Genomic DNA, 15,642 nt, shown 5'->3' with positions numbered 1-15,642 from the left:
CGCCAGAATCCTCGAACTGGAATCAGAAACCGGGACCGCCTGTACTTGATTATAGTTATCTTACAGATAACAGATGTTCCTAACCTAAACTGACCCATTCTTTTTACATTTGACATTCATTTTAAGAGATATAAAAAGTTATCAAACCCAAAATGGTAGCATAGGAAAACTATAATCGTAATGTGATAGCTAAGTTGAGGTGTTACTTGGCCTTCACCACAAAAACTAATCTAACAAGACAGACATAGCCACCAAAAGTATAAGTTGATCACTGTAAGAAAGGTGTATATTTTAAAATTTCTATGCTGCAGAAATATACATGCTAATCCTTCCTAAGATAAACCCCCCCTTTGAGGGCAAGAGGTTGCTATCATGTAAGGTGGAGGATTATTCACCCACCTTTACTACATGGGAGATGCCTCAGAGCATTGACTACTGCCCATTCCTAAGGGAAAGAGAGTCAGACATGAATTGGGAGGGGAAAGAATCACATGCCCTGCCCTTCCACCACCTCCTGCTCATTTTCTTCACCCTCTTCCTGCAGGAGGGGAGGGGGGTGAAGTCCAAGTTATCTTAGTTTATCCAGACCACTGAGCTGGTTAACAGCTCTCCTAGGGCTGGCCCGAAGGATTAGATTTATTTTACGTGGCTAAGAACCGACTGGTTACCTAACAACGGGGCCTACAGTTTATTGTGGAATCCGAACCACCACATGACGAGAAATGAATTTCTGTCACCAGAAATAGATTCCTCTAATTCTTCATTAGCCACTCGAAGAGTCGAACGCTGGGCCAACAGCGTGCTAGCCAAAAGCTCTACCCACCCCTCCAATGAAGAGCTGTGGCTTCTCATCTGTAGGTCTTTGAGCGAGTGCTCTACCTAGTTGGGGAAGGTGGGTAGTTCTTTAACGCCTAAGGGCGATTGACTAGTTTCTGGCTGGACTGGCACAGACCTCATGGAGCATACTCTACCCCATCCTGGCTCAACTGGACAAGAGGACAGCTCCCAGCTTCGCTTCTCATGGGAGGGAAAGCCTACCCTACCACCTTCATGCATGTGGTCTGTGGACCTCTTTATTCACAGAGAAAGCTGGTTGCGCTGTCTTCATGGGTATGAGAAGAGCTAATCCTGCTATCTGAATGCACTTGGTCCATAGACTAAGTATGTGCAGGGTTAGAACACACATGGTCAAACCAGTATGGCCTACTGTCAGCGCATGCTTGGTCTCCAGACTAGGTGTGGGTAAGCAATGGGATTAGCTCTTTTCTATGTGTTTGAGGAAACACACTGGACAGAGCCCATCTAATCCTGCACATACTTCGTCTATGGACCAAGTGCATTCAGATAGAAGGATTAGCTCTTCTCATACCCATGAAGACAGCACAACCACCTTTCTCTGTGAATAAGAGGTCCGCAGACCACATGCATGAAGGTGGTAGGGTAGGCTTTTCCTCCTATGTTTTCCTGGAAGTACACCTGGTTGAGTCAGCACTGCATACTTGTTTGACACATGTTTGATCCCTGGATTGTGTGTGCCAGCGGTAGGTTTACTCATAACAGATTCTGTCTCAGTACACAAAGCTCTTGGATTGCATGGCAGTACAAATGTGTGCCTGTTCACTTGTAGACAGCATGGGAACAGGTACAAAAGAAGATTGCTCTTACCAGTGTGTGGGGATTGTGTACTGCCCTTTATCCCTACTTCACTGTGCATGTGCAGTGGCTCCCCACCCACACCTCTTTGGGCATGTGCAGTTTAGTCATCAGTGTGTATACAATAGTTGGACTGTGTGCATATAGGCTGAGGGTTTGCTTGCGACAGACTTCCTTTTACAATTTAGGAATGCTGGAAGAATCTTTATTTGTATGCAACTGTGTTACACCCAGTTCTACTAATGGTTCAGCAAAGGCCTGGAGTTGTCTTTACACGATAGTGCTTTATTAGCTCTCTAAAGTGACCATACTTAGCCCACAGTCTCTACTGAAGCTCATGCAGTTCAGTCACACTATCCTCTCCATGTGCACACAGTGCTTTATTGTGCACATATAAACAGATTGTCTGCACCACAGTTCTCTGTGGTGTGACACACTCAAAAATGTTCCAGTTCATTCAACAGTACTTGCATGCTAGAGCACATGAGCAGGTTTGCAGCAGCAAGTTCAGTTTTGACTGATCATCTGCAAATCTATGGATTTTGTACTATTTCAAGAGGTTAGATGTTAGCCTAATAATTGTTATTGTGCGAAAGTGTATGGGTTGGTGGACCAGGATTTTGAGTGGCTGTGATACTGTAATCATTTATTTTCAGCGATCAACACCATTTAATTCAACTGCTCATGACACAATCATAGGCAGAGTTCAAGGCTATTAATCTGTCAGTTTCAAAAGGGATTTCAGTGCTTGCTTTAGAGAATCTATTTAATTCTGGAGGTTTTTTGTTCTTTCACAACCCTTACAGCAGTGTTACCACCGAGATAGTTTGGCTTTTTGGAGCTTATCGATCTCAAACTATACTGGAGGCAACTGTTTTGGTTGCTGTTGTGTGTGATGCTTTGGATTGGGCTCACAATCTGACCTTTGGATCAGAAGGGGTTCCCTGCCATCCCAAATAAAGCATTTCACTTCTTACTACTGTGGGAAATGCCCTAGCAGCGTCAAATCACAGCCGATTCAATGATAGTAATGACAAACCTAGCCTAGAACAGTTGCCTTGCTACAAGGAATGTAAGACTAACTAGGGACAGAAAATAAATTGCAAGCATTTTCCTTACTCATTATCAAAAATAAATTGTAAGCGTTTTCTTTACTCATTATCGATATTTAGTGATTTCCTGTGCACCTCGTCCTCATCATCTTTTTCCTTAAGAAAAATAATCCAAAAAAACCTCTCAGTAGTAGTCCCACAAGACTTCAAATAAGCAACCTTCTAAAGCTCTGAGGAGTGAGTAGGGCTGACACATGTCTTACAGGTTACTCTGCACCCCACTACAGCTCAGCTTCTTAGACAAGAGATTTTCTCCAGTCTCTTACACCTGTATTTTACCCAAAATACATCTAGCTGAGCCAGTGCTGCCATCTTGTTTGGTGCATTCACAGTCCCTGGACAGTATTACGCACTGTCATAGGGATCCACTGGGCCTTTGAGTCAGGTGCAGACTGAGACCTCACTTGCAGGACTGTTGTCCCTTGAAGAAGCATTCTGGCAAGTACCTTCTTGTCTGGTATTCAGAAACTGAAATCTCTTGCTTGTTATTCCTAGGCTCGTGGCAAAACTCAGAAATCATTGGCTTGACAAGAAGCACAAGCTTTTGGCTCCATTCTCCAGGACCTGTTGGTGGTCCAGATTAGAGGGTTCTATGCCTGATTTTAGTGAGCTACATTGCCACAGAGAAAGACCTGATGTGAGCCATGTTATTACCCAGTAGGACCAGACTTTTTATGTCAAGAATGTCAGTACCTCTTGCTAGTTCTGGCAGACAGGAAGTACGTGTTATAGAACACCTCCTTTCTTTGTGGCTTAGTGCTGTATCAAATGAACTTCCAACGCTTATGATAGCAGTCAGTTGTAAGCTCAGGCAAAATTCCCAATAGTAAGGAGACATGGATCCATTCCTGGCATAGCAAAATAATTTTTCTGTAAACTATTGAGGGCAGGTATCTTTAACATCAGACCATCTTTACCTCACCATACCTAAGGGACTTCTCCCTCAGGTTTCCAAACTTTCCTTTTGGGACCAGTAGTGGCTGATCAGTGTGGTATTCTTCCTCCTTACCCACTCTGCAGAGCAGCAGCTTGGCCCGAGTACATGCAGGACAGGCACAGAGATAGATGGCCACTCAATTGAGCAACCAGTCACAGAGCTTGGTAACTATGATGAGATTCCTTCTGCTCTTGCAACAAGATAGAGGGAATGGCACCAGCTATACTCTGATTCCAAGATATAAAGTAGTTGCCCTTCGACCTGTGCAACACCCTGGGGATAGCACATGGTTCTCCAATCTTTTCCATACTTGAGTGAAGCTCTCACCACCCTCAGTGTGTCACACAGACCCAGGGCCTTATTGCTCTGTCATCCCTATGCCAGACCAGGCAGCAGGTATAGAAGTCCGCGTATCCCTTGCCTACTCCTGCAGCCTGGATTGTTGCATTTCTAGGTGGGTTTTCAACATCCAGGTAATTGAAGAGGCTACTGCACAGTATTTTTCACCTAAGGATCAAGTCTTATGTAAAAGGTGATGGTTCAAAGTAATTTCTATTTTTCCTTGTATAAAAACAAAAACCATTCATTGCAGAACATAACTAAACCACACTGCTTTGTCCCTGAGGCCGAAGAAAAAAAGTGCTGAGAGATGGTAGGTGAATGAGGGGTATTCCTCCCACTCACCCCATAACCATGTGTTAATCACCTTGTTAACAAATTTAATGACCATCTCCAGCTCACGCTGAAGGATAATTCTGTATAAGCTGTCCTGGTATATATACCTAGGGAAAATACAAATTAGAAGTTTGTCTTTTTGGGCATGTTAAGGATCTTCCCCTCATAAAATAAACAATTATAAATAGTTATGAATAGTCTTTGCCTGAGTAGATACTCAGCTTGAACCTAGCCTACTATCTCGTTTCTCTGTGGTCTTGTCATATCTGACACTATAATTTCAAGCATATTAAAAATGTGACAACATTATTGTTTCTGTATTATGATGTACATTGAATTTATCACAACAGCATAAAAACATGTATTTCACCTACATACTGTAATTTTAAGTCTGTCCAAGACAGTAAATATTACCTACATTGTTATTCATGTTGTATAGTACATAGAAACATCGTCATTATAATGCCAAAACATATCATAGTACCTAGAACTTCAAGTGAATGGTGACCAAAGTGTAGCTACCACAGCATAAAGCACAACAAAATTCCAAGAATTATATATTTTAACATTTTTACACATACAAAGAAAACTGCCCAATTACTTAAGCATGTACAGTGTGTGGTAAAAAAAGGTTTTGGTGGAAAATGAGGGTGCAGTTAGAATTCACTCACAAAATAAGAGGATAACAAAGAAAATGGAGGATGTGTATGAAATCATGTAACTTGAGGGTAGGTCTGATAAGTGTTGTTGAAAAATTGCAATGTTGCCTGGTGGAAATATTTGGAGTGTAGTTGGTTATTTAAAGTTACAGGCAAGAGTAAGCCTGCTTAAAGATTTTACTATGATAAGCTAAAGAATTTGCATATTCAAAGAAAATGCAACTCTGAGCTACTATTTAGTACTGCCTGTTTGTGGTGAAGGCATTACATCAAATCTTTGATGCTCCTTTTGTCAAACCCGTGTAAATACTGTGTAGAAATTTTTTTCACATATGCAGTTTTTGATTGATAAATTAATTTTGTAAAGTTCAGTTGTACCTTATCAAAATGGTTATGTTATTCTTCTGGTTTTATAAGGTCCTTTATAATTATGTTTTGTGTTGCATTTTTTATACAGAACCTTTTTTTGTACAGTGAATTTTGTATTAAAAATTTATTTTCAAAAGTTGTTTTTTCCTGAAAAATGAATCATCATGGGTTCCAAGTACAACTAATTTTTTTTTTTACAAAGGGATTAGTCACAAATCCAAAAATTTTTTAATGTTCTAATTCCGTGGGACACACAATACTTATTTGTTTTAAACAACTTTTACATGTAATTTGCAAAGACTCTTGATACGTACAGAACTATTATTTAAGGGGATGTTATAGATTTGTGTGTGTCCTGGTCTCCTCAGCTTAGTGATGAAATAAGCAACTGGAAAGAAAAGTACTGAAACTGGAAAGAGAAGTATTGAAGTAGAAAAGTGTCATTAAAAAAAATGAAATAGAATATACAAAAGAAATAAAGTTAGGTAATAAGGCACAAAAGACATAAATTTTAAGGTACCACTTGACCTGAAAAATAGCAAATATTCTTTAATGCAACAAAAAATATATATATAGAAAATGGGGAAGAAATTGCACAGGAAAAAAGGCAATAAGCATAGCTATAAGCAGACCCAAAAAATTTCCTGCGTAATGAGCAGACTTTCACCAAAGTCACTGAGCAAATTTACAACAATAAAAGGCAAGAGGAGGAAAATAAGGAATGCCGAGGCAACTGAACTGTGGCAGTGTGTAAAAGAATGCACGTTCTTAATATAAAATGAAAAGTCACATAGTGGATAAAGGCTAAAGGTAAATATTTTTTAAATGCAAAGGTTGATTAGCTGGCAACCATTTACCTTGGACACCAAAGAAACTAGACTACAATAATCTTTTGATTATCTGCATTAACAGACCCAATGCCCAGCTGGTTAAGATCAATAAGACTCTACAGATGTAAAACGGCAACTCTGGACCCTTACTCCTCCTACCTTGTCAATACCTCATAACCATAAATACCGAATGCACTTATAAACAACAACCATCACAATTTCAACTAAAACTTGATGCAAACTGTAGTTAACTAGATTATTTTCCATATTTGTAATAAAATATACTACAGTATCTAAATACACTGTAAAAAAAAACAAGCAAACCCTTTTTTTTTTCTCTTTCATACAATACGTTAGGATTACTACAAGTGCAGTACATTACTGAATAACACAAATAAAACTTTTCCCTATTTTACCTAAACCCATTAAATATTTTAACACTTTAAAATACACCGTACACACAAAAGGCAAACATTTTTTCAAACATGCTCAACACACAATATGGTAGGTATAGTGAACATACAGTACACTACCAAATAACATGGGTATCGCTTTCTTTTTCCTATTTGCCTAAACCCATTATACATTATAACACTTTAAAATATGTTGTACACAAAAAAGCAAACATTTTTTTTCTCTCGTTAGCAACACAATATGGTAGGTGTATTGTATGTACAGGTAGCAGGTATCGCTTTCTTTTTCCCATCTTGCCTAAACACAATCTATGTTAATAGATTGTACATAGAAAAGCAAACCTACAAACATTCGTTCTTTACATAGGGAAAAAATATACGAAGGAAACTAAACCTTTTCTATGTTACCTGTGTGTGCCACTCTTAATGCTTACAATGGATGTACTTTTAAAAACTTTTGAGGTTTACTAGGCGTCATTCCACTCCAGCAGCTTGATTTTGTTGTTGAGATTGGCATCTCTTACTTCCTGTGCCTCCTGTAACTTCCGGGAAACATTAAGCAGTTGCTTAGAAGGTCATGGTCACCAAAGTAGGGCAGGACATATCAGATTCATGGCTAAGGGAACCCAGCATATCAATGACAGGTGCAGACATGCTTGCCTGGGTTTCTAAGCTAAGCAATCGAGTTACCGGAGAAGTGATGGACTTGGGTGCACCAGAGTTTAGGAGCCAAAGAAGTTATCAAGGGTACGTAGATGATATGAACAACGATTCTGCTTTACAATGGTATTCGCCGAAACTCTCGAACTTGTGCAGTCACATCCAAGGCCCTGGGGCAGCTGTTAGGGTTCTCCTTGGTCTCAAACATATCAAAGGCCATCATGTGCTTTTATGAAGGCACTGTGAAACAGTCTCATCCCCACCATCATCGTCTTCTTCGGGGGCTCCCTTGTCCCAGCAGCAACTACATCAACTATCTTGTGTTGGACAAAAGTTGAAAGCCAGTATCACCACCGTCATCATCCAGCCACTACCATACGTTATCCTTGGGAACTTCATCACGGAAGTCGTTCACTTTGTACCTCTGAAAGTCCATCAAGCCCTCGTATCCTTTTAGGATACAGTTTCAAGTGTGGTCGAGGGTCTGTATGGTGACATCCTTCGAACTATCTGCTTAGTTGTAGGGGCCAGACTAATGCAGAATGCCTCGAAGATCCTCCAGTATCCCTTCCACTCCTGTGTATCCAAGCCATGACCATTCTCTTCTTCGTCCTCATCACCCCCTCCAGGAACCTCCTCCATATAGCCGTTTCGTTGCAATAATAACACCTTAGTCCATTGCCTGAATGAGTGCAGTCGTAACAGGAGGCAAATATACGACTCTCTGTCAGTAACACTCGCCTTATGCACAGTAGGGCTGGTTCAGGATGGAACTGTAAACTAAGCCAAAGATTTGTTGATCTGAGTATCCGCAATTGTGTGAGCTATCGCTACAGGAAGAGCCCTTTCTCAGCAGTTTTAGAAGCAGTCAACACATCCTAGACATTACCAAAGGACTCCAGTGTAAAGTCCCCCTTTTCAGGCCAGCTGTCCAGTAAGGCGGCCAACGAAAGGTTACCTGGGATGTTAAGGATAAGCCATATCTTCCTCGGAGAATTCACCGAGAGGTAGGTTAGGTTTCATTAAGGCATAGCATCGTCACAACCGCGTGAGGCTGTTAACCCCTGAAAACAAAAATCTAAAAGAAAACATTAACACGAATACGAAGTTTAATATCATCTACTTACCTTTCGACAGATGGAGTACGCTGCATTCCTTGGTCGATGGCAGAAAGCTGTCGAACTGACGTAGCGCCACCCATGCAGAATATAATATAATATAATAAGGTTCACGATTCAACTTCCTTTCTTAAAGGGTCCAGGTCCGAGCTGGGCCAACACCGTAACTGCTTCGACTGGTTCCTGGAAGTAAATAAGGTTACTGACGACCTTCGACTACAATATTTTCTTTGCAAACAACCCTGTAGCAAGCATAATTTATAAACACTTGTGAAATAAGAATTCCTTTGTCAAAAAATTTAATCTAAATTATACCTTGAACTCGGCTTGAAGAACCTGCGATTAGCACTTTTTCTTTCTTTTCATTAAGTTATTTATGAAAGAGTAAAGCGAGTCTACTTCAACCAATATAAACAAAATGAAATGCCACTAAGTATAGAAGATAAAACAAGGAAAATAATTATATATATAAAATGGAAGAGAAAAAATATAATATGAACGGTATAAGAGTTAATAAACATAAAACTTATAAAGAGCTCAGTTGAAATGTGGCTGGTGAATTTAAAGCCACTGAGTCAAGTCGCGATTTCCAACTTGTACCGATCCCCTTTTCGTTGAAAAGCTGAAGGCAGCTTAGACTTCAATGCTGCAAACTTATTTCAGTTGAATCTTCAGCAGAAAGTTGCGATTTCAACCTGGTTTCCCCCCCCAAGACGTCAAATTCATTTCAACTGTGATTGAAGGCTTGAATTTTCCTCTTATTTCCTTTTATTTTGATACTAACATCTTTCCTCCACTATATATAGAGGCTTGGTATTTCTCTGTTCCTTTAGGGTATTGCTATTTTATCTAAACAACTGCAAGTACATTACCATACAGTACATAGCAATATTTCATACATAATCGAGTAACTCCCAAAATGCCCATCTGAAACATTTCCAAGTCAAAACTGATTTATAACATACACAACGGGCTCATCAATAATACAATGGGCCAATCGCGTTTATCGGTATATCACCATCTGATAATCTGTAAAGTAACAAACACAAGGAAATTATTATTATTATTATTATTATTATTATTATAGTGTGATACTCCATCATCATAGTCTTGAACATATTTCCAGTCAAGCGGAAACCTTTTTTTCTCATTAAGGATTCGATGACCTTAGTCGTTGCAACGCCAGTTTACATTCACAACCGATCTCTTTCGAAATGTATGGGTGCCGATAATTTCCTTATCCACAGAGCATCGAAATCTCTCTTCTTTCTTCTTCTCCAAGTCAAATTGGGATTGAATAACTTTTTCCAATCCTCAAATTCTCTTGTAACAATACTTTCGTTTTACCTAATGAAGAATGATCAAGCATTGCATATCTAGGGGTTGTATCGGGTTTAGAAATAGCTCTGAATACAGAACTGTTCATATCGTTTTGTTCAATTAATAAAGGGAAACATGATTACGAACTGGATATATAAGTAAAGTTAACAATATTACAAAATTAATCCTGACAAGTTTTGATATACGCAATGAAACTGGTTCACACAACAGGCAAATGGGATTATTTATCGTGAAAGCAAAATTATTATTATTGTAAAAGATATTTATTTTTGGGTAGATTTGTGTCCAAAGCTACAAATTTAATCTGATGACTTACACTGAATCAGGCAAAGTCTATGGTTCTGGTTAGAATGGTTTTCGAAGTGGATAGGGTTCTTGGTGTAAGTTAATGAGGATTAAGACAGAAATAAGTTGACATTTAAGCTATGTTAAGATGTTGCAAAGCAAATAGACCAAGTCAGTATTACGCAGTTACCACGTCAGCTACAGCACGTTAGTATAATAACAATGGTCTGTTCTGAGGCCTCTTCAGAATAGTAATGAATATTTTGTAGAATCAATCCGATTCAAAGTATAATTTTGACCAGTGGGATTTGCAGCATTTCCCTTCTCAGTTTCTAATGCTGCGTCCACAAGATCGAGCTTTGTTCGACGAATTTTGTCCGGTGTGACGTCAGAAGCGGGCAAAGTTCCTCAGACTTTGCCCCCGTTTCTTCTCTTCTGACGTCAAATCGGAAAGCTCGATCGTTTGGACGCAGCCTAACTCGGAGCGACGGAGTGGTTTTCTTTTCTCTTTGCCCAAGCTGCAGCCAACAATGGTTGACTAACAACCAAGTACATATTCTAGTACTGGTTAGATACTGATCTTAGCTTGTACTAGTATGACTTACAGTTGGAGTCATTTTATTAAGAAAAATGCCTTAATCTTTGATATCCCAGATAAGATCGTGCTGACAACTACTCCAGAAATTCTGAACTTCAACTGAATAATAAGTAGAATTGAACTGAATATAAAATTTAGGCCAAAGGCTAAGCACAGGGACCTATGGGGTCATTCAGCGCTGAAACGGATATTGAGAGTCAAGGTGGTTTGGAAGGTATAACAGGAAGAAAATCTCGCTGTTGCACTATGAATCAATTGTTAGGAGAAGGTGGAGAGTATAAGATGGAAGAAAGAGAATATGAAAGGAAGTACAGTAAAAGGGGTTGCAGCTAGGGCCCGAAGGCACGCTGCAAAGAACCTTAAGCAAAGCCTATAGTGCACCGCATGAGGTGCACTGACGGCACTACCTCCCTACGGGGGAATCACAGGTGGGCGTTTTTGCAGTTCCCTCGGAGATGTTCCACTAAATGGTCTGCCGTATGAAATTTACGAAATGGCTTAAACTGCTCTTCTTTTAAAGTTTATGTTCATGGATCTAAATTATGAAATTCATGTAGATGGACTTCGTCTCTGTAAATGATGGTCATCTGTAATTATAGAAGACAATCTGTAATTACAGTTTTCAAATAAAAAGTATAGATATAAACTTTCATTCTGGACCTTGTTGCGTGTTAGGTGTATTTGCCAGAGAAATTTATTTCAGGTTTACTCTTGGGTTTGTAACTATAAATCGGTCTTAAGATATATGTAATTGTCTTTCATGGGGCTTTTCAGTTCATATTACTTTGTTTAAAACTGGAGTTAGCGCGCTCGTTATACTTACGATTTACTGCAGATGAAACCTAAGTTTTCCAAGAAAATATTAGAAAATGCTTCCCAAAGCTTTTCCAACGTGCGCTCTGGTGTAATTTACAACAGCACATCCACCCTCCCCCCACCCCCCGCCTTACCCCCCTCCCCCTCTCTCTCTGTGCCTATTTATTCCCGTAATTTTCCTAACATACCCTAAGGCCGTCACCTCCGAACCGCCCTCTGACCGCACTGCTTGTAGCCACAGGCAGAAAAAACGCCTTCGGATTTTCGTCTTTGTTAATGATTAATGACAGAAATAACTTTGAAATAAGGCGTCGAATCGACTTCGGCAATTGCTTGTAAAGTGTGTTTTCGTTTGCCAGTGACAGGGACTGGAAAAATCGGGAAAATAGTGGCTGAAAACAATATCTGGCAACTTACTCAACGTTCCAGACATTTCCGTTCTGTAACCGTCTCTCCTCCTTACATTAGTCTAGACTGTCTTTGTCTACTTCTCTCTCTCTCTCGCTTCGCTAAGGCATTAACTAAGACTGGAAGTTAAACAGTACCTGCATTTTCTAAATTAGTTCTCTCCCGTCTTCTCTCGTTCTCTGTAGAGCGCCCAAAGTAAATAAGGATCGAAATTTAATATACAGTAATTATATATTCATCCTTTTCACAGAGTCGGCTTTTCAATCCGATTCAGTCAGTGAATGCTATGCATCCCTCATTTATATACATACATATATATACATATACATTATTATATATATATATATATATATATATATATATATATACATATACATATACATACTGTACATAACGTAAGCGTATTCTTCATTGTCACCATGTTCTCATAACTTCGACTTCCCTCACTTCATAGCAAAAGCTGATTACCACAAGCCTTTACGCGAGCGGGAAATAAGAGAGGCTATCGCCGTCCGAGGAAGAATTCGAACCAGCTCACGATAGGTTCAGAGCTGACGCCTTAACAATTAGCTAAGAATGTAAATCTAGTTCATTCATGCAAACATGTAGCCGTCGAATGCAGGCAACATTTTACTGGATATTGGAAAGTGCCATTTGCACCACCGCTCATGGGCCTAAACATACTAGTCACTTTTGTCCGATGTTCTTTGCTCATTCGAGGTCATTCTAAGGGACACAGCCACGAATCAGTTACTGTATATATTTGAGCGTTTAAATTAATATATATAACATTTAATGCTATACTCCAGTGTCAAAAAGCTTTCAACTTTTTTCAGTAGTATCCTCTACCATCAACGCTCAAGCACCTACCTACGGTAACCGATTCGCGAGTGCACACCTTAGAATGGCCTCCTCAAATGAGCAAAGAACATCCACAAAACAAACCGTAAATAAAACCATTGTCTCCTCCATTGCCAGGCAGTAATGATATGCCAACACTGAAAGCTTCGCCGGGTAGTAGTGAATTCAACTAACATCTGCTTTGGCTTCTGCGGTTTGCCCTTCCTGTTAGTTTTAGTTACCTGCCGCCTCGTTTTCTCTTTCCTCTCCCCCTCCCAGACCCATGAAGGAAGCCCCACCCGACTCCCCAAGGCCCATCTTCCACAACGTCGGTGTCTTCAGGATTAATCCTGGTCCTCTCTTCCTCTCTGCTGTCCCCCATCGCCATTTTTTAAGAGTGCGCTGATTTCACCGTAGAGATTCTACATTTCGTATCGTTGGTTTTCCCTTCAGGTTTCGAGGCTTTCAGCGCCAAATGTATCCAGACAGGGTCAGAAAACAGACTTTTAGGAGGTCACGATGTCTTAAAAATTCATGTTTGCGTGTGTATTTATACGCACGAATGTTTTCATTAAACTCTTGAAGCCGGCAATCTTTATCTTGTGTTTCTTTATAGAAAGAATGTTATTTACGGAGGTTTTTCCTGCGGAATAAACATTGCCCATTTGCCACATGGATCCTCTGTGTTCCAAGTATATGTTAAATCCAGTTGTTTTAACTTTTCCTTTAGACTAATTATTGTAATTACTGTGTTATGCTATTTATATTTTAATCCCAAAATGAAAACATTTGGTTAATTCCTACAATATTAAAAAATGAATAGCTGTACAATTAATTACTTTCATTTATGCTTGCTTCTTACACAGTATTTCTCTGATCATTGATCTCTGTGGAAAATCCAGCAGCCAAAAGGCCTAACATAAGAGGTACCACAAACTGGAAATCTGCAGTTACCTGGAGACGGGATTAGTAAAGTACATGCGTAATGTTTTAAGGAAATCCTAAGTAAATGCTATAATTTTTTTGCAGTCAGTCATAACCAAGGCTCCTTCTTTAACCATTATCTTAAGACCTATAGCTCAAAACATGTTTTTCTGAGTAATCTAGACGTAAGAAGCTTTAGAGATACCTAAAAAAAAAAAAAAAAGCTCATATATGCACAGTAACATTTTCTGTTTATTTTGAATTAAATCTAATATTTAAACCGTAAATACTTCTTAATGTGTCTACAAAATCGGAGTAACTGACGGCTGCCTGGTGTGAAAGAGCCCGGGGACTTGCTCAGGACTGATCGGGAGGGTCACCTTTTCCAGCACTTTTCCGTTGTAGTCTCTCTCTCTCTCTCTCCTGCAGGCAATGAAGCAACGCCAGTTGTTGGATTGTATTTCAGGAAGTATAGAGCTGCCTTTTCCAATAAACACGATTGCAACTTTTGCATCATACCATACGTATCAGAGGGCCATAGAGACAGAAATAACTATGTCTAAAACCCACTTTTACACCTGTTTTGCATTTATAATGAATTTATAATCACTCAGTAAATTACCCTCTGCACCATATATACCAGTCATAATACATCTCATCAGTTCTATCATCAGCCTTTTCAGTGTCCATTGAAGAAGCCACGTACAGCTTTTTCTCTACGACCAAATTGCTCTCACTCTGTTTATAATAATCGTTTTTACCTTCCTCTGCCTCCTTGTTTTTCCCCTAGATATTTCTGTTTCCCCTTATCATTCCTTCTGTTCTGTGTCTTACGATCAGCCAAAATTTTATCATAAAACTGCCCAGGTATACTAATTAATGTTGTCCCTTATAGTTCTCGAAATCCCTCATTAGATATACCTTACACACCACTAGACAACCACCAAATCCCACTCTCATCACCACTCTGCAGCATCGCGCTTGTAATTTCATCAGCTCATCTTGGCATAGAATAGAATATACAATTTAGGCCGAAGGCCAAGCGCTGGGACCTATGAGGTCATTCAGCGCTGAGAGGAAAATTGAGAACAAAAGGTTTGAAAGGTGTAACAGGAGGAAAACCTCGCAGTCACATAAGAATCAACTGTTAGGAGAAGATGGAAAGTAAGGTGGAAGAAAGAGGATATGAAAGGAGGTACAGTTAAAGGAACGGAAGAGATTGCAGCTAGGGGCCGAAGGAACGCTGCAAAGAACCTCAAGTAATGTCTACAGTGCACCGCATGAGGTGCACTGAAGGCACTAACCCCCCTACGGGGAAAAAATAAGATAACTGCATAGCAGCAATGTGGCATTATCTCCCTCACGAAGTTTGAAACAGAACCAAAAGTTCGGATGCACGAAGTTGAGACAAAGGAAGTGAAGTGCTAAAGTCGCATATGAACGAAAGAAAGAAGACAAGAACTGTAGACGAATTCATGCACGATAGAAGTAGAGTAGGAACGAATGGGAGTGAAAAATGTTCTATGAGATGTAATGAAAATGTTACCACAGGTGAGATTCATCAGTTTCAAAGGGATTTGGTCTTGCGAAGACAACGTATAGGCTACAAGTGGAGGGAGGATGTATAGGTCAGGATTAATTAATCCTGGTGTAGATCCGCTTGGTTGGAAGAAAGCATTGGAATACCGAGAAAATATACTGGTTAGATGGCTGGAAGAGGCGTTGGAACGGAAGGACCTTAACTGATTTCCAGGTCTAGAAGAAGGTAGGCCTATTGCATTGCTTGTAAAAGATGTTGATCTTATGCTCAAGGGCCTTTTGTGTATATACAAGTATATTCAGCAACTTATGCTGTGGAAGTGTTCTCTACTGAAGGATCATCCCTGATTCATCTGCCAATGGATGAGGATAGCTGTGACCGTTTTCTCTCTCTCTCTCTCTCTAGTTATCCACTGTCAGGGAAAATAGCTAGAAATAGTCGAGCCTCGGCTACAACGCTTTATC

At 39.8% G+C, this 15,642-nt stretch overlaps 1 long non-coding RNA gene across 4 annotated transcripts in view; it reads right to left on the bottom strand.

Annotated features, from left to right (window-relative positions):
* Positions 1–15,642, bottom strand: part of LOC136844346 (uncharacterized) — a 237,903-nt gene that overhangs the window by 15,474 nt on the left and 206,787 nt on the right. For all 4 annotated transcript variants that reach the window (XR_010854824.1, XR_010854826.1, XR_010854825.1 and 1 more), the window contains one exon: positions 8,436–8,609. This is a non-coding gene — a long non-coding RNA (uncharacterized lncRNA). The remainder of the gene's footprint in view (positions 1–8,435; positions 8,610–15,642) is intronic.

Source organism: Macrobrachium rosenbergii, chromosome 12, assembly GCF_040412425.1.
Source record: "Macrobrachium rosenbergii isolate ZJJX-2024 chromosome 12, ASM4041242v1, whole genome shotgun sequence".
In the NCBI taxonomy this organism is placed as follows: Eukaryota; Metazoa; Arthropoda; class Malacostraca; order Decapoda; family Palaemonidae; genus Macrobrachium; species Macrobrachium rosenbergii.
Note: the sequence above shows the minus strand (reverse complement) of the source record. Positions and strands in the feature narration are given on the sequence as shown.